Genomic DNA, 27,463 nt, shown 5'->3' on the forward strand with positions numbered 1-27,463 from the left:
AAAGATATTAATAAATAAGATACTTGAATCTTTAAGATGCCCCATGGCCAGACATTGTGGCTCACGTCTGTAATCCCAGCACTCTGGGAGGCTGAGACAGGTGGATCACTGAGCCCAGCAGTTCGAGACCAGACTAGGCAACATGGTGAGACCTCATTTCTACAAAAAATACAAAACTTAGCTGCCATGGTGGCACACACCTGTAATCTCAGCTACTTGGGAAGCTGAGGCAGGAGAATCACTTGAGCCTGGGAAGCAGAAGTTGCAGTGAGCTGAGATCGTGTCTCTGCACTCCAACCTGGGCAACAAAGTGAGATCCTGTCTCAGAAGAAGAAAGAAGAAAGAAGAAGGAGGAGGAGGAGGAAGAGGAGGAGGAAGAAGAAGAAAAGAGAAGACGACGACAACGAAGAAGAAGAGAAAGAAGGAGGAGGAGGGAGGAGGAGGAGGAGCTCCCGTGTGTCTACATTACAAAGACAACTTGGTTTCCTTGGGTGTAATTGAGGTTCACTTCAAGAATGATGAAGAAAGATGAGGGAGGCAATGTGGAAGGACTAGCGACCTGCAACAGAAGCATGATCTGGCCTCCTGGTTCTAGTGCAGTGCTCTAATACATCAAGAAATTAGTTGCCAAGGTTGGGGGCAGGACAAGTATAGGAAACACCAGCATAAACACAAAATAAGAGTTAAAGATGAGGAAAATAGAAACTTGAACTAGTCAGGGTCACTGGATAGAAGCAAAGAATAATCAATAGGAACAGAACCAAATCAGAAGCCGAAAGAACAGTTCTGATTCAAGATACTCATCTGAGTTTACATGTTTTAACTACCATTGAATATCCAAAGGGATATGAAAATATGAATTGGCACTTGCTGTGAAATTTAGATTTCCAGTAAAGTGTTCTATGTTTAGAGGCAAATGTGCCATATAGGGAAGTCAGAGAGGGGCAAATACCAGTCCCACCAGCAACTGTAGAAAGTCCAGTAAAGATAGAGTCTACACAAAGCAATATCTCATGGCATCCCAGCTTGCCCTTCATATAGACAGCATACTGAGTAGTATCTCAGAAACCAAGGAGAAATTCTTTGGCACAGTGGTGAAGTCTATGGGCCCTACCACCTCTGCCCTACTCCCACAGACACTTGGAATGCCAATTTATTAAAGTAACTCTGGTAAATCTTGAAATTTCCTTTCTCCCATTGACTGTACCTAATATTTCAACAGGACCCCCAAACAATTCTGAAATTAACTGTGAACTCCACCCATGGACATCAACACAATCATCAGAATAAACAAACCAATGAACCATCTTCTAGATTAAAAGACTTAGTTGTAATGTAAAAAAGGATATTAACCAGAGGAATAAACTTAAATGACCCCACTCGTGAAAGAGTTAATAATAAAACCAAAACAAAATAAAACAAAAATCTTTAGAAAAATCTCTAAATCTTAAAAAATCTAGAAAGATGCTGAGTTACCAACAAGATTCAAAAGAACATTACACCATATGCACACCATATGCAAAATTTAACACTAAGTTGATCATAGGCCTAATTGTAAGAGCTAAAACTATAAAATTCTTACTGGAGAAGGGGGCATAAATATTTTTGACCTTTTACAAGGCAGTGGTTTCTTAGATATGATGCCAAAAACACAGATAACAATAGAAACAAAACAGATTGTACTTAAATAAATTGTACTTCATAAAAATTATAAATATTTGTGCTTCAAAGAAAACCTCAAGAAAGTGAAAAGAAAACCAGTGGGCTGGGCGTGGTGGCTCACGCCTGTAATCCCAGCACTTTGGGAGGCCAAGGCGGGTGGATCACGAGATCAGGAGTTCGAGACCAGCCTGGCCAACATGGTGAAACCCTGTCTCTGCTAAAAATAAAAAAATTAGCTGGGCATGGTGGCAGGTGCCTGTAATCCCAGCTACTCGGGAGGCTGAAGAAGGAGAATTGCGTGAACCCGGGAGGTGGACATTGTAGTGAGTCAAGATTGTGCCACTGTACTCCAGCCTGGGTGACAGGGTAAGACTCCATCTCAAAAAAAACAAAAAAAGAGAAAACCAACAGAATGAGAGAAAATATTTACAAATCAAATAACTGGTAAGGGATTTGTATCCAGGACTTTTACAACTCAACAACAAAAAGACAATCTGATTTTAAAGCGATCTGAATAGACATTGCTCCAAAGAAGATATATGCATGACCATAAAGCAAGTGAAATGATGCTCAACATTATTAGTCATTAGAGAAATGCAAATCATAACCATAATGAGACACCATGTCACATCCTGTAGAAAGGCTATCATTTTTAAAAAAGACATAAAAAGTATTGACGAGGATGCAGAGAAACTGGAATCCTCATACATTGCTGGTGGAAATGTAAAATGATGCAGCTACTGTGGAAAAACAATTTGGCAGTTCCTCAGAAAGCTAAACACAGACTTACCATATGACTTAGCAATTCTACTCCCAGGTATTTACCCAAGAGAAATAAAAACATGTTTACACAATAACCTATATACAAACGTTCATACCAACATTATTCATAATAGCCCCAAAATAGAAATAACTCAAATGTCTGTCAACTCATAAATGGATGAACAAAGTGTTATATACACACCCACACTTGCGCTTACATACAAGGGCATATTATTCCGCAATAAAAATGGAGTGCTGTTACATGCTACAACATGGATGAACTTTGAAAACATTATACTAAGTGAAAGAATCCTGACACAAAAACCACATATTTTATGATTCCATATAAAATATATATACTTTATATTATATATATTGTCTATATGTATAGGCAAATTCATAGAAACAGTAGATTAGTGATTGCCAGGGGCTGAGGGAGGGGGCAATAGGGAGTGATTGCTAAGGAGTATGGGGTTTCCTTTGTGGATGATGAAAATGTTCTGAAATTAGATAATGTTGATGATTGCACAACTCTGAAAATGTACAACCATTAAAAACCACTAGACTGTGCACTTTAAAAGTGTAAATTTTATGGTATCTTAAAAAACTATCAATCATTTAAAAATTACATTTTAAAATAGGAACAATTTAAGATTAGAAAAGATTCCTTTAGAAATAAAAATAAGATTGCTAGAATTAAAAAAAAAAATGACATGGAAGCTGGGCACAGTGGCTAACCCTTGTAAACCCAGTGCTTTGGGAGGCTGAAGTGGTAGGACTGCTTGAGACCAGAATTCAAAATCGGCCTGGACAACATAACAAAACCCCCAGGCAACTCGGTAAGACCCTGTCTCTAAAAGAAAAAAATGAAATGGAAGCAGTAAAGAGCAAAATTGCAAAGCGACAAAAATCAAATCAGTGAATTTGAAGAATTCAGAGAAAAGTGATAAAGGAGTGAATAAAATGAGAGAAAAGATGATGTATTAATGGAAGACGATGATGGATCTATAATATCTGATAAAAGATTTCAAAGAGAATGAACAATAATCAAAGAGATAATTTTTTTTAATTTCCCAAAGAAGACCAAGCCAAGTTAACATCCCATCAGGTGAAGAGTTGTTTTTTGATTGTATTGTATTGTATTACTATTGTTATTTTCATTATTACTATTTTTTTTACTATTATTAGTCAGCTTGAAATGTCTATTTTTAACTGACAAATAATAATTATATATATTTATGGGCATATTATGATGTTTTGATCTATGTATACATGGTGGAATGATTAAATCAAAGTAATTAGTAAAGCCATCACCTCAACTACTTAACATTCTTCTATGGTGAGAACATTTAAAATCTACTTAGATTACTGAAATTTATTCCTCCTATCTAACTGAAACTATGTACCCTTTGACCAACATCTCTCCTTTTCCCAACCCTACCCTCATCCCCTCCCTAGCCATTGGTAAGCACCGTTCCACTTTCTGCTTCCATTAGTTTAACTTTTTTTAAATTCCACATTATCATTGAGTTCATGCAATATTTGTCTTTCTGTGCCTGGCTTATTTTACTTGGCATAATGTCCTCATATAAACCTGCATATTGTTGCAATGACAGAATTTCCTTCTTTCTTAAGGCTGCATGGTATTCCATCATGCTTATATACCACATTTTCATTATTCATTCACCCACTGACACTTCAGTTGCTTCCGTATCTTTACTATCGTGAATAGTGCTACAATGAACATTGAAGTGCAGATATCTCTTTGACATACAGATTTCAAGTCCTTTGGATATATACCCAAAAGTCAGATGGCTGGACTATATGATGATTCTGTTTTTAGTTTTTTGATGAGCCTCCATATTATTTTCCATAATGGTAATGCTAATTTACATTCTCATCAACAGTGTACCAGGGTTTCCTTTTCTCTACGCCCTTGTCAACCCTTGTTATCTTTTGTCTTTTTTTTAATAATAGCCATTCTAACAGGTGTAAGATGATATCTCATTGTGGTTTTAATTTGCATTTTCCTAATGATTAGAGATATTGAGCATTTTTTTTTCATTTCTCTGTTGACCATATGTATGTCTTCTTTTGACAAATGCCTGTTAGCTTGAACTTGTTGCCTAGAAAATTATGGAGTCTACTTCATGTTGTATTACAGTAGAACATTAAGGTATGATCCTGGAAATCTGGGTCCCAGCTCTGTTACTTACCAGTAATGTAGCTTTGGGCAAATCATTTCACCTCTTTGGGCCTCAAGTTCCTCATCTGCTTAAAAAAAAATGAAAGGAAAAGCTTGAACTAGATGACTTTAACACAATTCCTTAAGCAAAAAATATGAGCCAGGAGACAGAAAGTAAGGCAAGAAAGCTAGACAGCAGAAGATAATAAGGAAGTCCTTATCTACCAGAACTAAAATTTTGAGGGTGACATGAGAAGGGGGCGGGGTGTACAAGCAGTCTTGACACTGTCCGTAGTGCTGAAGTGTCATTATTTTGTCTGGCTGCCAGTTGGAGGAGTTGGGAATTGCTTAGGTAAACAGTATGGAGATCTGACAATTTTAGCACAGAACAGTGAAACTGAGCTCATTCACATCTGTGTATTTAACTACTACAGATTCTGATGATTCCCAACCCTATATCTCTAGCATTGACCTTCATCCTGATCTCCCAATACATGTTTTCCACCATCTACCAAGTATTACCTGCATTTTTACTGTATTGAATTTACTTCAAACTCAACAGGTACAAAAGTGAACTTATCATATTCATTAATGATCCTTCTTCTTCTCCTGTATTTTCTATCTTGATTAGTGATACCAAGATGGATCCCTTTCCCCAAGCCACAGAACTAGGAGACTTACATGATTTTACCATGCCCACCACCTATAGTCAACCACCAAGTGTGTCCTGCCAATATTGCCCATAAATACATCTTACATTCATCTCTTTCTCTCTACCCCACTGTGGATGGATTTATTTAGGTTATAAATGTTTCCTGGTTGGACTACCATAACATCTTCTTCAATAATCTTGTCTTCAATTTTGCACCCTTCTAATTTACATTTATGATCAAGCTATTTCCCTGCTAAAAGCCTTCCCTGGCTTTAGTTGTTTATAGCACAAACTCCAGGTTACTCAGAATGGCATTCAAGGACACTTCATAATTTGTACAGGGAAGAAAATTCTGAAACAGGATATTTATTAGACAGTTCCCAATGGATCAACATCTGTAGAAGAATGGAGAAGGAAACAGAATTAGGTAAAAGGAGAAGTTGAGCTATGATCCAGCCCCAATAAAGGTTGCTCAGCCCACCCCTTGGGTAGCTCTGGAACTGGACTGGCTGCTCAGAATTGTTCCAAGTTGGATCAAGTGGGAGCTAGGGCTTTATAAAACACACTGGTCAAGCATTGGATGCAAGATGTCTTTAGAAGGAAGAAAGACCTTGGGTAATGCTACAATTTGAGGGTTGTCTTCTGGCATCATTGTCAGAAACTGGGAGAATAAGTCCTTCGTTCCCAAAGGCAGATCTCAGCAGCACATCAGAAAATCCACCAGCCACCGTATACTTGTCTACCTCTACACATACTCCTCTGTACTTCCTTGACTCTCTGCATTTACTTTATCATACCATTTACTGAACTTTATTTTATTGCCTCTTTACTTTTCTGTATTCTTCACTAGACTGTGAACTCTGTGCAACAAATGCTGCTACTATATAAATCATTGCTTTATCCTCAATGCTTGCAGCATTAAACAATTTATAAAGTAAAACATTAAGCACTTTGAGATGCTGAGGCTGGCGGATCATGAGGTCAAGAGATCGAGACCATCCTGGCCAACATGGCGAAACCCTGTCTCTACTAAAAATACAAAAATTCTCTGGGCATGGTGGCGGGTGCCTGTAGTCCCAGCTACTTGGGAGGCTGAGCCAGGAGAATCTCTTGAACCCGGGAGGTGGAGGTTGCAGTGAGCCCAGATCGTGCTCCTGCACTCCAGCCTAGCAACAGAGTGAGACTGTCTAAGAAAATATTAAATGAATGAATGCATATTTCCTTTCTCCCCACTCTTTACTCCCTGTTGCTCTAGTAAAACCAAACAACTTGAGATTTCCTGAATTTTCCAAGCCTTTCTTTGAGCCCATGCTTTGGGTGTGCTAGAATGCCTTTGACTTAGTCATCAGCTGAATATCTACTTCTCTTTCAAAAGTCAGTTCAATTGTTACCTTTGGAAAACTTTCCCCAGGCACAGTCACAATCTTCATTCTCTGTGTTTCCTGAGAACTCGTTTTGTACCAACTATTAACACTCCTATTATTTTTAATTTACATGTCTGATTATTTTCAGGGGATATGAGACCTTGAGCCTTATCTGTTTTGTGTTGTTAGCACCTAAAGACCTGGCACACAGTGAAGAAAAAAAGAATGAACAATAAATATGTGATTAAAGTTAGGCTCTAGGATTACTAACCAGGAAGTAATGTGCAGAATGAACTAAAAGGGAAAGGAGTTATATGGGAGAAAATTGTTCGGTTATACAAGAGGCATGTGACTGTGGACACTGGATTTGCTATAATTCCTTATTCCTGAAGTTAGTTTTCTCCACACGCAAATTGAAGAGCAGAATGATGATATTAGCACAGTTGTAACTTTGCCTAACATGTCTTAGTCATGTAGTGTCCCAGTCTACTTATGCGATGCTAGTGTAAAGATGTCAAAATCAAATGCCTTCAGGGGCCAGGAAGAGTACCTAAATGTCTAAATGTTCGGTGGGCCTATGAGGAAACAAAGGGCCCACTTGAGGGGCATTCAATTTCAGTTTTTAAATAATGTGGTCACCAAATAGAACAAGTGTTTGGGCCTGACATGGCCTGCAAACCACCAGTTTGCCTCGTCCTCTTTTACACATTTTGAAATCACATTTTTTTTTAACTACAATGGAACTGAGTGGGAGAGATATGAATGACATTTTCATCCTTGTAGAAAAAGAGGGTATTTCTATATTTCTAATAAAAAAGTAGAATTATTTTTGAAGTGGCTTCCTTCTCTGCCAGGAAGCCAGGAAATCAGATTAGAAATTTCATTGGCATTAAAAAAAAAAGATGGCCAGGTGCAGTGTCTCATGCCTGTAATCCCAGCATTTTTGGAGGCCAACGCGGGAGAATCACTTGAGGCCAGGAATTTGAGACCAGCCTGGGCAACACAGTGATACCCCCACCCCAGCTCCAAAAAAAAATTTTAAAGTATTCTGGGCATGGTGGCATGAGCCTGTAGTCCCAGCTACTTGGGAGGCTGAGGTGAGAGGATCACTTGAGCCCAGGAGGACAAAGTTACAGTGAGCCCTGGTCACACCACTACACTCCAGCCCGGGGGGAAAAAAAAGAATCTTTCCTTGGTGTTGCTTTTTTTTTTTTTTTTTTTTTTTGACAAAGTTTATTTTCTTCTTATTAAAAAAATCTGTTAAAATATTTCAAAAATATAGAAAAGTTCAAAAATAATCCCTCAAAATTCCACCACCAGTGAACAACCTTGACTATCATTTTAGTTTGTGCATCAGATATTAGGTGGGATTGTAGGACTGATATGTGTACTCAGAACTAGGTGGCAGGTAAGCAAGAAAGCAATTTATTTCTAACCAGCTGGGTTTCTGTAACTAATGATCTAACACAGCTAATAAAGACATTCTGGGCCGGGCACAATGGCTCACGCCTATATAATCCCAGCATTTTGGAAGGCCAAGGCAGGCTGATCGCTTGAGCCCAGGAGTTGGAGACCGGCCTGGGCAACATGGCAAAACCCTGCCTCTACAAAAATACAAAAATTAACTGGTTTGGTGGCACACACCTGTGGTCTCCGCTACTCCGGAGGCTGAGATGGGGGATCACTTGAGCCCAGGAGGTCAAGGCTGCAGCGAGCCAAGATCATGCCTCTGCACTCCAGCCTGGGCGACACAGTGAGACCTTGTGTCAAAAAAAAAAAAAAAAAAACACTCTGAGATGACTCTAAAGTGCCTGACTAAAACCAGATAGCCACAGGGCCTGACAACGAGGAGGAGTTTACTGCTGCGCTACTATTGCTGAAACGGAACTTGGTTTTGAATCCACAACAGAACTATTGTGCGTGTGATATTTGCTTTGAGAAATGAATACTGGGTTGACAGTACACAAGAGCTTTTCATTCTAGTCCATAAAGAACTTTCACTTGATTGCCAGCTTCTTACCAGTAATTCAACGTAGAAAAGTACAGTTTTTGACCTTAAAACATTGAATACAATTCCTAAAATTAAAAGATGTGGATTTATATAAGTCAAATGAGACAACATTACAATAAACAGAGCCACAGGTTTTGTCTGTTTGTTTTTTACAGGAAATTGTGTTGTGTTTATATTTAGAGCATTCTGTGCTGAGGTATTCTCTGGCTCATATATATAGAATCATAAGGGAGAGAGGAGTTGAGAAGTAGTTCTCTAGAAGAACTAGAGAGAGAGATGTAATTATCCCTGATACTAATTAGCAGAGATCTGGAATGAAAAAAAACCTCAATAACCTCATATTCAGACGATTTTTTCAACATGTTTATTATTAATAGTAAGCAGACCTCATGTTAATTTTGAAGAAGACTTAACAGATTTCAAAATATCTGAAGTTCCTCTATTTTTTTCCTAATGAATTTTAAATTTTTTGTAATTTTTAAAAATAGTATTTTGGACTTCCCTCGAAGTTTTCCTGCCATGTCACTGGTATATTTGGGGATAGAGTTTTAAGAATATCCCCAGTGAGGGTTTAGAAAAATTTAATTCATTATAAATAGATCTATTTTACCTCAATTATTATTCTATTATAATTATTTCTTTCTTTTTCTTTTTTTTTTTTTTTGAGACAGAGTCTCACTCTGTTGCCCAGGCTGGAGTGCAGTGGCACGATCTGCAACCTCCACCTCCTGGGTTCAAGTGATTCTCCTGCCTCAGCCTCCCGAGTAGCTGGAATTATAGGCATGCCACCATGCTTGGCTAATTTTTTTTGTATTTTTAGTAGAGACGGGGTTTCGCCATGTTGCCAGGCTGGTCTCAAACTCCTGACCTCAGGTGATCCACCTGCCGTGGCCTCCCACCGTGCTGGGATTACAGGCGTAAGCCACCGCACCGGGCCTGTTATAATCACTTCTAATCATAATATTTCTTATTTACAGGCCACCTCATGTTCAGACCATTTTTTCCATGTGTAATTAGAAATATAATGCCTGTATTGCACTTAAATATCATTATACTGTTTTAATAGATTTTCATCTACATTAAAATTCACTTTAAAATTATTACTCTTAGAAAAACAATCAAAGAAAAATAAAGTATGGTGTCTCTAAGGTTTTGGATATTCTAAAAGGAAGCAGCTGTTCTTTCAAGCTAAATATCATAAATTGATTTTGTTAAATAAGGTCTTACATTTTGTAGTGGCAGCAGTTTATAAATACAGGCTTACTAATTCATTGCTTTCTTTTATTCATTAGTTATGTTTTGGTACTTTATTTAAGTACCCGAGTGGATTATACTAAATGCTGCAATTCAGAAACACAGGCTGTCTACAGGTGAGACACAAGTTTAACCTCCAGGGGTACACAGTTTAATTGCAGCAAAATGTTTTAAAGAAGGAATGCTTCACTGTGGATTAAGGAAACACCTGGCTTGTTACCCAAAGAGCACAAGGAACCCCTCCACTGCTGAGTTGTTCACATTTTCTTGGTTTATGCTTCAGGTAGAGGTAAGTGAAGCTTCAAATAATATTATGCCCTAAAGCAATATGGAAATGTGTCTAGAGCTTGGATCTAGAAGTTTATGTCTTTCTTGAAGTTCCTGGGTCATAATAACCACAGTGAGGACAAAGGCACCACAACAAGGCCAAACCAGGAGATATGGCCTGAATTAGAAGGAAGACAAGTTTTTATCAGGCATAACAATGAAAGAAGTTGAAACCATGGAGTTATTATTAAAAGAAGTTGTGGAGCAGTTATTCCTGGTAGCCTGTAAGTAGCAGTTAGTCCTAAATCACAAAGGTGTGTATTTTTCTAGAGATTCCAGACAAGATAATTTTGAGGGCTCTTATACTATGATTATAAAAACCTAATAACTATGTTTTAATGTAGTGCATTGTGTTTTTACCACTTAAGATGGCAGTGATTTCATCAGACAGCTTTCTTTTGGGGAGACTTCCAAACCAATCTTTGGGGGAGAATCTAATCTCTTTTTTGCCAAGCTGGTGAGGTTTTCTTTCTCCACATTGAATGTTTATATGGAAAGATATGAACCATAAACATTTTTATATAAAAACTTATTCTTTTTGCTTTTTATTGGCTGCATTGTATGGAGTCATTTGGCCTAGAGGGAAAGGAGGATAACTTTCCCCATGGCAAACTACAGTGAATCTTCCTTCTCCTTTCCCAACTCCAGCAGTAACCATGGAAAATCAGTGCAGCATCCCGGTGCATTCGCGGTGTGGTTTGACAAAGACCATAATGTTCTTGTCAACATAGGTAACAGATCAATGTCCATCTGTAGATTCCAGTACTTTTTCTTACTAAGAAGTGATTAACAGCTGGATGTAATATGTCTACTACAGCTACCTAGTTTTGTAAAGCATATAGTTAATTAAAGGGCAGGATTCAAAAACATGATCAACCCTGTAAAAGCCCTGAGATTACTCGGCTGTTTCTTGCAAACTTCAGCCTGTGCGGTAAAGAGACATTTGTTGGGTCATGGCATGCTTGCCTCCGGAGAAGATTGTTTCAAAGGCTGGGCCTTTTTTTCAGGTAGCCTAGATGCAGGACACAGAGTTGCTCATTTTGCCAGAGTCCCTTTTTGCCTTGCCAAACTGACTTTCCTTTCAAAAAACTATGTGGAAAATTAATGTGTAATTTTTCAGTGACAATATTTTCTCTTTGTTTGGTTTTCCCCAATGATTTCATATCTATACTAAACATCCATCCCAAATAACTTACACAGGAAGCGGAGACCAAAGCTAAAACAAACTCACACCCATTTCTCTGGCAGCCTATTTTAAAAATAGCGATTAAAAATCAAAACATTAAACATAACATTTTCTGGCAAGATAACTCTCCCCTAGGTTACATTAGAAAACTCCCCCCTACGTTTACATGGCATCTTTGCTGTTTATGATCTTAGTTTTCATTGTTGTGGCCTAACAAAAATGTATAAAGCTTAAAGACCAACCTGAGCAACATAGCAAGACCCGAGCTCTACAAAAAATTTAAAACATTGGCTGGGCATGGTGGTGCATGCCTGTTAATTACTAGGGAAGCTGAACTGGGAGGATGGCTTGAGCAATACTCCTATAACCAGGAGTTCAAGGTTACAATGAGCTATGATCACATCACTTCACTTAGGCCTAGGCAACACAGCCCGACCTGTCTCTAAAAAAGAAAGAAAGAAAGAAAGAAAAAAAGTTTACAGATATTTTGACACTGCAAAGAAATCTCATAAATATCTCATACATTATTAGTGACCTGCAGGAAATGAAAGCTCAGCGTTGCTTCTTTTCTCACTGCTCCTGATGGGGCTGAACAGTTTCTTTACACCCTTGAATGCAGTCTGTCATGGCATGTGGGTGTACATCCTTCTATCTTAAGACAAGACGTAATAGTAACCCATAATCTTGTAATCTCACATAACAAGGCATTTTGATCTGCAGTCCTGGTTGTTTTCTTTAAGCTAAATTTTATTTTTATTATTTTTTTTTTAGAGACAAGATCTCACTATGTTGCCCAGGCTGGTCCTGAACTGCTGGGCTAAAGTGATCCTCCCACCTCAGCCTCCCAAAGTGCTGGGATTACAGGTGTGAAGCACCGTGCCTGGCCCCTTTAAGCTGAATTTTAAAGGAATTTAGAATCTCATTCTCTTACATTTTTGTAACCAAGAAATGAACCCTGACAGTAGAGGCTATTAATATACTAATTATTCCCAGCATTATACACTTCATGTGAAAGGCAGATGAAGAAAATGAAGAACCTGTCTTCTGTTCTACTAAAAGGGAAATTTAGTTTTACTTAGTTGTATCTGTAATTGTCCTTTTGTTTTTAAGAATATAAGAATATAAAGAATATAAAGAATTGCAATAAAACAACATAAGAGGTTGACCAATGGAACAAGTATAGTATAGCACTTAATAAGATGTAAAGATACTATTTTAAGTACCTTGTTTTAAAGTTAAGTAATGACAGCCTCCAGTTAATAAACCAAAAATAAACCCTAACCATTTCTTGGATTTCAGACATTTTTTTCTTTACAGAAATAATGTGATGTATAGTGTTCCTTTTACTGGGTCAGCCAACAAAAGTATTTACATTGATATAAATAAAATACTTTTTGTAATCAAATATTCTAGCTCACAATGAAAAATAATTTGAAAATGTGATTATTTAGTACAAGTAAACAAACTTTAAAAATACAACAACAAGATTTTTATTTTTCATGAAATAAACAACAGTGAGTAGAAGGACATTTTGAGGATGTTCTTGAGAAGAACTTTTTAACACTTTAGAAATTGATAGAGCAAAGCACAACTTAGACTTTCCTTTCACTTGATACTAGTATGTCCCCAATCCTGTTCTCCCGTCATTATAGTTATTTTTAGGGGTCACAAATGGAACAAACATAAAGAAAGAATGAGGGATGACAGTGGAAAAAATAGAGGTAGAAAAGAGGAAGAAAGGAGAAAAAGGAGGAAAAAGGTAGTAAAAAATCTTCTTGAAACAGTTGGCAATAGTTAGAAAAGTGAGACAAAAAAGTGCATGGGTTAAAGATGATAAAAACATTGCTTAAGGAAGAACCAAGCAACCTGAGAGTTCTGAAAATAGGGGAAATGGGGAATGCTTGGAATGTGTATGATCTCCCCAGAGGAAACAAGGTTGAGAAAGAAAGAAAGGAACTCGATTCATTCCCAAAGTGTGCCACTGGGTGACCATGAAAGGCCAGTGCAGCCTGGTGCTCTGTTGACCAAGGGAAATGTGGGTTGGAGGAGTAACTTCAGGTAAAACCAAGGTCTGTGGAGATAGAGGGTCCATGTGCTCAGAAGATATATGTTCTAAATGAAGCAACGCATGTTTTTTTTTTTTAGAAACAACTTTATCGAGGTATCATTTAAATACCTTTAAATTCACCTGTCGTAAGTGTACAGTTCAATGATTTTTAGATGTACTGTTGTGCAACCGTCACCACAAACCAGTTTTAGAACATTTCTCTCACTCCAGTAAAATCTCTCCTGCTTCATTACACTCACTCTTTGTTCTCACTCCCAGTCCCAGGCAATCACTAATCTGCTTTCTCCATATATAGATTTTCCTTTTCTAGATATTTTATATAAATAGAATCATGCAATGTGTGGTCTTCTGTGTCTATATTCTTTCTCTTAGCATGTTTTTGATGCTATCCATGTTGTAGCATGTGTCAATATTTATTTTTATTATTAAATGGCTTTCTATTCTGCTTGAAGATAAACACATTTTGTTTTTCCATTCACCAGCTGATGGTCATTTGAGTTATTTCCACCTTTTGGCTATTATAAGTAATTCTGCCAAGAACACTTGTGTTGAGGTCTTTGTGTGGACACCTACATGCATTTCAAGCAAAACGTAACTAAGAGATCCACCTGTTCATGGAAAAGACAAATATTTAGGCCTGTTGTGTTCTACAATTCTAGGATCCAAAACTTCACATACACACTCTCCACATGGCAACCAGAATGGACTTTTTAAAACAGAAAATCAGATCACATCTCACCTGATTAAAATTTCCCAGAGGTTTCCCATCACACTGAGAATGAAGCCTACATGCCTTTCCATAGCCACAGGACTCTACTTCATCTGACCTCAGCCGACATGTTTCACTTTATCTCATAACCACTTCTCTCACTCTCAACTTCACTCATATTGATCTTGTTGCGCCTCAAATATAAAAGCTTATTCTGAACTCAGGGCTCATACATAGTCTGTTCCCTTTGCCTGGAATACTTTCCCTAATACTCATTTGACTCAATCCTTCTCATCCAGGTCTCCCCTCAAATGTCATTCATGTAGAGAAACTTTTGATGGCTGCCCTATCTAAAACAGCAGCCATATCTCTCACAATACTACCTTACTTTGTTTTTCTTGAGATGGAGCTTCACTCTTGTCACCCAGGCTGGAGTGCAATGGCAAGATCTCGGCTCACTGCAACCTCCGCCTCCCAGGTTCAAGTGATTCTCCTGCCTCAGCCTCCCAAGTAGCTGGAATTATAGGCACCTGCCACTGAGAGACAGGACTAGCTGGATTTCCTAGGCCAACTAAGAATCCCTAAGCCTAGCTGGGAAGGTGACTGCTTCCACCTTTAAACATGGGGTTTGCAACTTAGCTCACACATGACCAATCAGATAGTAAGGAGAGCTCACGAAAATGCTAATTAGGCAACAACAGGAGGTAAAGAAATAGCCAATCATCTGTTGCCTGAGAGCATAGTGGGAGGCACAATGATCGGGATATAAACCCAGGCATTCGAGCCGGCAACGGAAACCCCCTTTGGGTCCCCTCCCTTTGTATGGGAGCTCTGTTTTCACTCTATTAAATCTTGCAACTGCACTCTTCTGGTCCATCTTTATTATGGCTCAAGCTGAGCTTTTGCTCGCCGTCCACCACTGCTGTTTGCTGCTGTCGCAGACCCACCACTGACTTCCATCCCTCCAGATCTGGCAGGGTGTCCACTGTGCTCCTGATCCAGCGAGGCGCCCATTGCCATTCCCGATCGGGCTAAAGGTTTGCCATTGTTCCTGCACGGCTAAGTGCCAGTGTTCATCCTAATCAAGCTGAACACTAGTCACTGGGTTCCACGGTTCTCTTCCATGACCTATGGCTTCTAATAGAGGTATAACACTCACCACATGGCCCAAGATTCCATTCCTTGGAATCCATGAGGCCAAGAACCCCAGGTCAGAGAACACAAGGCTTGCCACCATCTTGGAAGCAGCTCGCCGCCATCTTGGAAGCGGCTTGCCACCATCTTGGAAGCAGCTTGCCACCATCTTGGGAGCTCTGTGAGCAAGGACCCCCCAGTAACACCACCACACCCAGCTAATTTTTGTATTTTTGGTAGAGACAGGTTTCACCATGTTGGCCAGGCTGGTCTCAAACTCCTGACCTCAGGTGATCCACCTGCCTCAGTCTCCCAAAGTGCTGGGATTACAAGCGTGAGCCACAGTGCCCAGTCCTCTGTTTTATTTTTAACTGAAAAGTCTGAAACTTATTGCTTGCTGACTATCTCCCAAACAGAATGCACCTAGCATATGGTAAATGTTCATTAAATTTGTTAAATTAATGCAGAAATGAAAAGCAGAAATTGGACCTCTTCTTACAGTTCTATACTTTATCCCTAGAATCTGAGAAGTCAGTTTGATCATGCAATGTATTGAGTTTGTAAATTTATATTTTTATTTATCTATTTATTTTCCAATAAACCTTTTGCACTCATCAGTTTGTGAATTCCCAAGCCAACTGACCACAAGTCTAATACTGACAAATCATGGGCCAGATTTGGTCCTCACATCTATTCGTTTGATGTAGCAGGTATGTTGGAGCCTCCTTTCCATTTCTTTGGCCCACTCCTGTTTCAGCTGCAGCTGCAGTGAGAGTTCCCTAGGAGCTCAGGCTCACCTCATTGACAGGATCACACCTCAGGCAGCTAAAGAATTATTCTTTTTTTTTTTTTTTTTTTTTTTTTTCTATTTTTCTGCCTTAGGCCTCTCTTATGCCCTAGAGCCATTGGGCATATGTGTGGACCATTTCAGGACCATGTTTATGTGCATGTATCAGCCATCAACCATTCATCCACACTTCCTTCAAATGGAAAGCTCTGGAAGACATTTACACTTCCCAGTAGTACCAGCAGAACTGATGCACTCTTCCCTTCAGCAGAGACTTGACTAACACCTTGTACTGACTTCTCCTGTGTCATACTCCTTGTTCCTTTACTTCTGTTCTCTGGGATTAAGCTCCCTACTACACACAATCTGCAGCCAACTCTTTGTCTCAACCTCTGCTTTCAAGGGAAGCCAAATTAGGCCTATGAGTTACATCAATAAAAAAATCTGTAAAATAATTGTTCAAATTTAAGCTTGAAATATTTCAAGTTACATTCTGAGTTCTTAACTTCCTACTTTAAGGTGCTGCATGTAACTTCACATACAATAATTTTTATGGTTCTTATTTGGTAAGGAAAATTATTGTCCATTAGCTTGTTTTCAAACCTTCAACCTTTCAGGTGTTCATAGTTCATTTCAAGTGTTTTGTGAGGAAAATGATCTCAAAACCTCTAGTCCGTTAGGAATGAGAAGAGATGGGGAATTCTTTTTACTATAGAATGTAGCAAGAAAAAAATTTAAAGAGTTTTTTGCTTCATTAGATTTGCTGTGGGATGAGAAATCAATAAAGTAATGACTACAGTGCTAAAATATATAATTGATCAGTTCTTGTGAATATGATCTCCTCTTCATTACTAAACCAACTCAGCCTTATCGTTTCCAAGCTAAGGTAATTGTAACCTGCAACCAGCAGAAGAACCAACCATTTTGTTTTGGTTTTGAAGCCTCATGAGTACAACTCATTCACTCAAGCATTTAGTAATATTAATAAAAAGAGATGAATTGCAGTAGTGATACATTCTTATCTCTTCATAACATGTTTTGTTTATAAGAGTATATTATCTTCCCCCCTTCAGTGGAGTCAGTTATTTGCAGTTCTTGTCCCAGGTATAGTTTTACATGCTAATCCCTCCCTGCTTTTTTTTTTTTTTTTTTTTTAATAGGGCTAGGGTCCCACTATGTTGCCCAGGCTGGTCTGGAACTTCTGGCCTCAAGCAATCCTCCTGCCTTGGTGTGCCAAAATGCTGGATTACAAGCATGAGCCACCATGCCTGTCTCCGATTCCTTCCTTCTGATTAGCTCAGTTTATTTAAAAGCAACCCTTTATCCCTGAAGCAGTCTTGGCATTTGATCTTATTTAGGATGCAGATTCCCCTAATACTTTGGAGACCATTTTCTACACTTCTGGTGATTGACACAATGCCTCAGTTTGCTTATGACTGAAACAATCTTGTCATTTATGATTCCTCATTCTTCTGTGTCTGACTTGTAGACCATATCAAATTTGTCATGTCTAACTATAACTCTAATACTCTCCTGCTCTTTTATACCCAAATCTTCAGAATGAATATTGGGAATACCATATTATACATGGATCTCTAACTTTTTGAATGACCTGAAGATTTTCCTTTAAGGAAATACCTCTCTGCTCCCTGGCTGGACTCTCAATCCCATGGCATTATGGTCCCTTCCACAGGATTGAGTCCATCATCCAGACTGCTCAATCACTGCACTCTACCATCAGTTCCAGGATTGGTTCAGGGAGCCATACTGGCCCAACCAGTTATGTAACTTTGCTGAAACCATTAGGAGAGAGGTTACATCTTTCTCTTTTCATTGGGATTGCTATAATTAAACATAAATCCAAAGCTGCTGGTGGCCATTTTTGCCAAAATATGGGGAATTTTTCTTTAAAATTGACTCAATAGAAAGAAAAGAAAGGGCTCGGCATAGTGGCTCATGTCTCTAATCCCAGGGATTAGGGAGGCAGAGGCAAGAGGATTGCTTGAGCCAGGAGTTGGAGACCGGCCTGGGCAACATATTGAGGCCTCATATCCAAAAATAATTAAAAAAATTAGCTAGACATAGTGGTGCCTCTCTGTGGTCCCAGCTACTTGGGAGGCTGAGGTGGGAGGATCGCTTGAGCCTGGGAGGTAGAGGCTAGAGTGATTGTTATCACACCACTGCATTCCCACCTGGGTGACAGAGTGACACCCTGTCTCAGGAAAAAAAAGAAAGAAAGAAAGAAGGAAAAAAAGAAAGAGAAAGATAAAAAGAAAGAGGGAGAGACAGTTTAAAAGAAAGAGACTGAAAAAGAGAAAAAGACAAGGAGTAAAAGTCTCTGTCAAATGACAAAGGAGGCCGGGCGTGGTGGCTCATGCCTGTAATCCCGACACTTTGAGATGCCAAGGCAGGTGAATCACCTGAGATCAGGAGTTCAAGACCAGCCTGGCCAACATTGTGAAACCCTGTCTCTAGGCCAGGCACGGTAGCTCAAGCCTGTAATCCCAGCACTTTGGGAGGCCCAGACGGGAGGATCACCTGAGGTTGGGAGTTCAAGACCAGCCTGACCAACATGGAGAAACCCCATCTCTACTAAAAATACAAAATTAGCCAGATGTGGTGGCACATTCCTGTAATCCCAGCTACTCGGGAGGCTGAGGCAGGAGAATCGCTTTAACCCAGGAGGCGGAGGTTGCAGTGAGCCGAGATCGCACCATTGCATTCCAGCCTGGGCAACAAGAGCAAAACTCCATTTCAAAAAAAAAAAAAAAAAAAAGAAGGAAACCCCATCTCTAATAAAAAATACAAAAAATTAGCCAGGCATGGTGGCAGGTGCCTGTCATCCCAGCTACTTGGGAGGGTGAGGCAGGAGAATCGCTTGAACCCCGGAGGCAGAGGTTTCAGTGAGCCAAGATCGCAACACTGCACTCCAGCCTGGGCAACAAGAGCAAAACTCCATCTCAAAAAAAAAAAAAAATGACAAAAGGCAGGCATCATTTAAACCTCTGTGCTCAGCCACACCTGAAGCAAACAAGATCTGTCTTTTCCATTTTCTTAAACAAAGAATTTTTCTTTGCAAAATTACGTGACTTATTTTTCTTAAGCAACTTTGAGATAAATTTTTGTTACCTGCACTTGGAAGATGCCTAATACTTGCTATGTCGACTTGGAGTAGGATTGCTTGGGTCAGGCTATGTCCCTAGAGATGTCTTTTCTTCCTCCATGAAGCTTGTCGTTATTACCAGGATCAATTATCTGGAGAGGAGGGAGGCCCTCAGGTAGCAACTCAGGGCGAAGGGACAAGGCTGAGGTGTATGGAAGCTCCTATCCCTTTCTGGGTCTTAATGATGACAAGGCCAAATATTTGAGAATATGTACTTGCAGAAACAGACCTCAAGAAAGAAAGGAAAGAGCCCTGCAATGGGTTAAAAACTGAAGACGATTAAGCTATACAATATATGTTAGAGTATTTTGTTTCATGGTCCTACTTGTAGTACTTGTTGCCATTTTGTTACATTCTAACCTTCAGTAAAGCTTAATTGGGCATCAATTCTGCCTCAGTTGAACTAAATGGTATGCAAGGAAGAACTATATGTCCATATATGGGACAAAGCACTGAAAGCAGGGCATTAGTTTTTGCCTTTTGAGGTCAGCAGGTGATACAGTCAAAATAATCCCTGAGGAGAGTGTTTCAAGCTAGGAGTTGGGACTGTAAGGTCAACCTCCCCTATCAAGAAGAGATGCTCTCTCATTGACTACTTTGAAACATCTGAGTTTTATTTAATTGAGGAAGGCATAAATGTATCACGCCAATTATATGAAAGCATAAAATTAGACATCTAAAGTAAAGAAAAAGATTAACATCCCAAATAAGAAAAGCAACAGTGCTCAATTTCTTTTAATCTAAAAATCTATTAAGACTTCCCACCACACTTTCAGACTTGGGAAGAGACGGCAGTGAGCTAGTTAAGGGCAGAAGAAACAAGACATAGATACATTGATAGAAATATAGATACACTGATAGAAGGGGGCTTCAGGGATTTTTGCTGGCAGGCAGGAAATCATTAGGAAGTTCCACTAAAGCTTTAACTTTGTGTCTTTAGGATGATGCGTCACCCTTGTTACTTAGAAGCATGCCCAGCACATAGTTGGCCAAAATGTGAGGTTAGGGCTATTTATATTCTTACCTCAGATTAGGATTGGGCCTAAGAAAGATGCATAGACAGATTCTGAAGGTGGTACTCATGTGATCCACCTGCTGAGATGAGGCAGAAGGAAAGCAGAGACCTCTAACCCAACTTGTTGAAAAACAGCTGAAATTACTACATTCAGTTTATAAACAATAATAGTCCAATGATAAATTTTAAAAATCCCTGTGAGACTAAGAATGCTGCCCATTTGCTCCTCTGGAACAGTAGCAAGTACAGTGAAGGGCTAGCACCACACCTTTATGGAAGGAATATTGCCTTTATTTTCCATTTCCAAACCTCATATTTTGTTTTCATTGAGTCAATTATTAATACATTTCTTTAAAAGTTCCATGCTTTTAAAGAGAGCTATTTTCCTCCTTAATTTTTTATACCAGCTGGAGATTGACCTCATATAATACTGCTGGTAGGTGGATGAACATTTGTCTCTCTTAACTTTTAATATAATCAAAAAGTAAAACTTGCAAAGAAACATTTTATTCTGAAACCAATGTTAGTGCTGCAAAAATAATTTTTTGGAACAATATCTTATGATACAGAAGATCTGTGTCATCCAGGGAGCCTCAATGCAAACAATACAAAGGGACTCTGCCTGATTTGGGCAGAAAAAGGATTTATTGAAAGGCTATTGGTTAGCCTGCACTGTCCAGGACAGCAAACGGGCTCAGAGGTTGTGCACCCAGAGATACAACCAAAATCATATCACAAAGCTGGTCCTATGTGGACATTGCTGCTGCTGCCACTTAGCATCAGATATCACAGCTGGCCCAATTGACACTGTTGGCATTATGTGTTGGATACTACTGTAGATGTGGCTGGCCATGCTATCTTTAGAAACTAGACATCGCTGCTACAGTCACAAGCAGAAATGTTCCCTTCTCTCTTCTTGTTTGCAAAATTAGCCCCCAATTTCAAAGTCCATAGGTTTGAATCTAGAGTATATACCCATGTTGCATGGACGACTGGAAAGTAAGTATCTAGCATTTTGGGCTTCTGGGGTGAATGGTGAGGTTTGACTTCCAGCAAGACTCAAAAGGAGGTGAGGAATTTCCCAAACAGAAGGAGGGGGAAAAAAACCATAAAAACAGTGACCACTACAGTCCACACTTTTGATTGCCTAACTACATATATTCTCTTCTTTATTTATCTTTACTTATGTGTCTACCTAATATGATGCAGATATATCCAAAACAGCAAGAAACACACTCAACTGCTCTCCCAAGAGAAACCAAAATGTAATCAGTTACTGCATCCAGCTTCAAGTCCAGAATTTTTGGGTAATGATGTTCATTCATTTCCCAGTTCAATCATAATCCCATCTTGATATAAACTATGGATTACATTGTTCAAATTCATTACCACCACTTAATATAAAATAATGGAGAGAAAGAAAAAATGAAAGGAAAATTAGTTAAAATATAAATATGTATCATATTTTACCAATTTAAAATACATTTTTCCAATAATTTACCATGTCTGAAATCAACCAATGGCATCTTATAATTGCTATCAACTGGGTGGTAATTGTGATGTAATTCTCATTGCCTTAGTAGTACCTTAACTGATTTTTTAGAAAAATTTTAGTGTATGCAGAAGAGTGACATGTGATGGAAATTTGTGTCTAAAACCCCTACAATCTCTCTCTCGAGGTATAAAGTAAAAATTCTAAGTGAAAGCAAGCAGCATCACACCATAGTTCGGTGGGAAGTGTTTTTCTTTCACAGAAATAAAGGTACATAAATATGCCTTGGAGAGTCAATGAAATACAGTACATGATACAGAAAAAAAAGTGGGGGCAGATACTACAATATACGTTTCTGCAATTGATTACAAATTGGCAGTTGCACTATAGCAACAAATTCCTTATTTCACCAGCCATCCCATGTTCCCTTTCCCTCCAGTCCACATCTCCGATTGTCAGTATTCTTTCCCTGGTAGAGTGACCTAGACTTTTATTACTAAGGGATCAGTGCCAAAAGGTGGTCCTGTTTATGTAAGGTTGTTGCAATCTTTCATTAAATTTTTACTGTAGACATGGCAGTGTGGAAGGTACCCCAGAGACCCTCTTTGTTCCACCCATACACTTTCCTTCTAATCATTAGAAGCAACCCCATTTACTCTCTATAGACATGATCAATCATTTAATCCAATAGTGTAAACCATTTTTTCCTGCTTACCAAGTTATTAGAAGATATAAGCATGGTCAAATGGCAATCTCAGCTTCTTATTCAATGGAATACTGTTTCTCCCCTGGTGGATGCATCTTCTTTTTGAGGTACTAAAACCTCTAAACCAGCAAGTTTCAGAATTACAGAAATGAGAAGCAAATAATTTGCAAATGGATGATTAGAAGTAACAATGAGTGACCAACTCCTACTTCCACAGCTTGGTTTTTAGGGTGTATTGTGGCTATGAGGGAAAAAGAGCAACATTTTTTGGTTGATATTTCAGAACAGTGGCTCTCAAACTTTAACATGCACCAATATTTTTTAGAGGATCTGTTTAAACATCAGTTGCTGTGCCCACTCCAAGACTTCCTGATTCAGTAGTTCTAGGATGAAACTAGATTATTTGCATTTCTCAAAAGCACCCAAGTGATGCTGATGTTGCTGGTCTTGGGATCACCTTTTGAGAACTACTGGTTCAGAGAATATAACACATTCTACAGGACAGTGCCACAATTTTGCATTTCGTCTTATAGCTGTTTGTCTATTTCTAGTTAATAAACATATGGTAAGCCATAAGCATAAGCTCTACTGCTTATTTAATTAAAAATGGGTGTCCAGATCAAAAGTAGTGTGTACAAGATACCATGATGGTATGTAAGTAAGATGCCTTTATAATTTGTCATCTGAACTCGAGTGCTTTTGAGGGTGATGAGGGCTACTAATTACACCAGGACAACAGCAACAAATTGGAACTGACTTGGGTGAACCAGATATGATCCCCCTTTGTAAGAGGTATTTAGTATATACAGGATGGTTGTACTAGCAAGTGTTAGACACAAATGTTAGGAGGCTGGGTGCGGTGGTTCATGCCTGTAATCCCAGCATTTTGGGAGGCCGAGGCAGGCGGATCACCTGAGGTCACGAGTTCGAGACCAGCCTAGCCAACATGGTGAAAACCTGTCTCTACTAAAAATACAAAAATTAGCCTGATGTGGTGGCACATGCTTGTAATTCCAGCTACTCGGGAGGCTGAGGCAGGAGAATTGCATAAACCCAGGAGGTTGCAGTGAGCTGAGATCACACCACTGCACTCCAGCCTGGGTGACAGAGCGAGACTCTGTCTCAAAAAAAAGAAACAGAAAAAGAAAAAGAAATGTTAGACAGGAAAATAAAATCCAAATCCAGAATAAGTAACCAGTACAGTAAGGATGAATTTCTATCTCTTCTGTGATGATAGACAGCCAATAAATTAACCTGCCTCCCTGTGGCTGAATGGCCTCCTGGGATATGATATCATGTCAGAGGTTCAAGATTTATTTCTGCTGCTAGCAAGTTGGGCAATCAGCAGTGACAGCCAGCACTGGTGATGGAAGGTCCATATTGCTGAGCTTGTGCATACTCTGCATCCAAGTTGCTGTAGACACTTTGTCTGTGAGCCCATTGAGTGAGCCCCAGGATCAATGGGGAAGGAGAATGACTAACATTTGCAGAGTGGATTATTTTGTCCACTGGCTTACTAAACCTCCACAGGGTTTTTTGTTGTTGTTGTTGTTGTTAGCAGTTAAGATATTTTTGACTTCAAAAAAATAAAAACCTTGGACAGTTGATATAAACAATTAAGAATTTATTACTTCACATGTTAAAAAGTCCTAAGATAGGGTGGCTCAAGAGGTAGTTCATTAGATAGCTCAACAATTTTATTAAGGATCCAGGTCCTTCCCATCTTTTTGCTTTGCCATCCTGAGTATATTACCTTAGCTTCTTTCATAGTCATAAGAAGACTAAGGTACTTCAGGAAAGACATCTTCACACTAACATCTAAAGGCAGAAAAGGGGACTATTTATTGTTTGCATTTTAATAGATAAAGAAACTCCCATTGAACTAATCCCACGGCAGACTCCCTTCAATTTCTCATTGGCTAAAATGGGGTTGTATGGCCCTTTTTGAGGCTCGTGAGGGAAACAGAATCACCATGATCACTTAGATTCACTGATTCACCTGCAAGGGTAGAGGTGTGGTCAGCCTTCTCTGGAGCATAAGGTCACATGGAGGAGCTTGGACACCTGTACGAATCTGAAGTTTTGTTCACAAAGAAGGGGTATGGCTATTGGATTGACAACCAATGTTGTCACACTTATATGAATCCCAAATGTCTTCATATGACAGTCCCATTTTGAGACCCATCCAGATACTTGTCACCAGTCCTCTGGTCTTTTTCTTTCCACTTCCATGAAAATCTGACCAAACCATTTGTTACTGTCCCTCAGCATTTCTCTCTTTGCTGGAAAAGTCAAGGACAATATACCACTCAAGCTCTGCATACTAGGATAATTTTCCTTCTCCACCTTCACTTTGGTGGGACTGAGTGGAACTGAGTAGCACTTCAGTAATCTATTTTGTACGTTTACTTTTAGTGATGCCAGCTTACTCTCAGAGCTATATGTAAACTATGCTAGTTTTCTTCAGTTAACTGGTAATGGAGAACTATTCATGAAGTCGTGATGGTTGGTGGAGAGGTGGCAGTGTGGCATGAGGATGAATGCCAGGAAGAAGAGCCATCAGTGTTTGAAACTTGAGCTCTCAGGGCATGCTCAGATGCACTCACGTATATACTATTTCCACTTGAATATGTCTGACTTTATAGCTGGGTAGATCAGATAACATTCAGTTCATGATAGGCAGCTTGTGTTTCATAGTCACCTGGTTTCTATCAGGGCCCAGTATTAAGCCAAGTGCTATTCCTTCAAAGAAGAATGAATGGCTACTCACTGAAGAAGTTATAGCTTTGCTCTAAAACCCTGACGTTCCTGCTGCGAACTTCATATTCACTCCTTCTGAAGACTCATTTGATTTTTGAGTACCACTGGTCCCACTGGGTCCTAAGGGCCATATAAAAAAAGCTGCAGCCTGGACCAGCCGGAGCCTTCCTCTGGTCCCTACTCAAAGCTGTTAGCCTTTCAGATCACTCAAGAAAAGGAGCTGAAGAGCATACAAAATGTGATATATGTTGCTTCTAAAATCCAGAGACCACCATCCATCATAGTACTTTCTTCTAGAGGTGGGAAATAAATTGTCCTTGACGCTGAAAGGATAAACTCACATGTCATGCAACACTGGATCCCAAGAAACATCACTGAATTATCATGAGATTTATTTCTACTTTCTGGCATGCATGGTCTTAATCTAAAATACTAGCCACTTTCTGTTCTCCAGAGTCATCAGAATATTATCTTCAACATAGCCCTGGATGATGAGATGACCAAGTTCCTTTAGAGCAACTTATGGCACAGAGAATAGAGAAGTAACATAACTCTGAGTTGAAAATATAGTTCTGCTGTTTTAGGTAAAGTCAAACTACTTCTGATGTTCTTTCTCTGTTTGTTGAAGCAGAAAAAAAAAAAAAAGAAAAGAAAAGGATTGTCCAGGTGAAAGCTGCAATCAATATCCCACAGTGTGTCTTGATTCACTGTGATAAGGAGACTACATTTGAAAGATCATATGTACTTGAAAGACAAGCTACCACTTGACTTAGCGTACAGTTATCCCCTGGAATTATCTAAGACTGATCCATCTTTTGCACTGGCCAACAGTTGAAGAATTAAGTGGGGATGTGATAGGAAGCACAGTGACCTTCAGCTCTATGATTTCCCCAGGAATGTAGTGCAAAAAAATTACAGTAATTTATTCAGTGAAGTATAACAGAATACTTTTTGATTGACTATTTTGACAGTGAAGGTAAGCCCTGAGCTTTCACAAAGTCATTCTTAACCATGATAACTGTGTTAGCCTCCATTCTATAGGTCAGAGGGTCAGTGTCAGAATTCTGCCATTTGCTGAGGTGATTTTTACTAATAATATGCCCAGAAACTGAAAATAATCCTAGCAAGTGTTCAGGGGCTTATTAGAATGCATTTGTGTGCAGCGCAGTGGACCACTCTAAGTATTTTAAATACAAAGAGTCTTAAGACAGAGAATTAAGTGCTTACAAAATCATTGGAAAGACTGGAGAGGCAAGTATCAGAAGGGCACCATGGGCCAGGTGCAGTGGCTCATGCCTATAATCCCAGCACTTTGGGAGGCTGGAGTAGGAGGATCACTTTAACCCAGGAGTTTGAGATCAGCCTGGGCAACATAGCAAGACCCCCATCTGTACAAAAAAATTAAGTAATTAGCCAAGCATGGTGGCACATGCCTGAAGTTCCAGCTACTCAGGAGTCTGAGGTGGGAGGATCACTTGAGCCCAGGAGGTCAAGGCTGTAGTGGGCCGTGATCACACCACTGCATGTCAGCCTGGACGACAGAGCAAGACCTTGTCTCAAAAAAAAAAAAAAAAAAAAAGACACAACCAGAACGACTGAGTTCAAGAACACAACACCAAAGCTACAGCCACTAATCTCGGAGTATTTTCCATTATTCAACTGAATTACACCCCTGGTGGGCTGCTCATCTGTTTTTATCTTTGTAACTCCATTATATGTAAAAGATTTCTGGAGATATTTGAAGGATGTATCATTTTGAGTGCCATGCCAGCTCTATTATTATTATTACTGCTACTATTATTATTATTATTTTTGAGACAGAGTCTCGCTCTGTCATGCAGGCTGGAGGAGTGCAATGGCATGATCTCGGCCCACTGCAACCTCCGCCTCCTGGGTTCAAGCGATTCTTCTGCCTCAGCCTCCCAAGTAGCTGGGACTAAAGGCACGCACCACCACGCCCAGCTAATTTTTGCATTTTTAGTAGAGACGGGGTTTCACCATGTTGGCCACGCTGGTCTTGAACTCTTGACCTCAAGTGATCTGCCTGCCTCAGCCTCCCAAAGTGCTGGGATTACAGGCGTGAGCCACTGTACCCAGCCTCTACTGCTGTTATTATAAGGAGCATGCCCACCTTAACTTTGCCAGTTAGGTGCCACTACTCGCCCTTTTCCATCTTAGTGTCACTATTGAAATCAGGAGCCCTTTTCAACCACAGAGTATTCTCTT

The 27,463-nt window shown here is 39.4% G+C and overlaps 1 protein-coding gene across 7 annotated transcripts in view; it reads right to left on the reverse strand.

Moving 5' to 3' along the window:
• The window catches only part of CEP85L (centrosomal protein 85 like), a 243,813-nt gene that overhangs the window by 205,759 nt on the left and 10,591 nt on the right, over positions 1-27,463 (reverse strand). For 2 of the 7 annotated variants that reach the window (XM_063620768.1, XM_063620756.1), the window contains exon 2: positions 4,641-4,698. The exons of 2 other annotated variants lie outside the window; for them this stretch is intronic. The gene's annotated coding sequence lies outside the window, so the exon portion shown is untranslated. Of the gene's footprint in view, positions 1-4,640; positions 4,699-27,463 lie in introns of those variants that run through there. 3 more of the 7 variants (XM_055262489.2, XM_055262495.2, XM_063620778.1) reach the window with 2 other exon arrangements.

This window comes from Symphalangus syndactylus, chromosome 2 (genome assembly GCF_028878055.3).
Source record: "Symphalangus syndactylus isolate Jambi chromosome 2, NHGRI_mSymSyn1-v2.1_pri, whole genome shotgun sequence".
Classification (NCBI taxonomy): Eukaryota; Metazoa; Chordata; class Mammalia; order Primates; family Hylobatidae; genus Symphalangus; species Symphalangus syndactylus.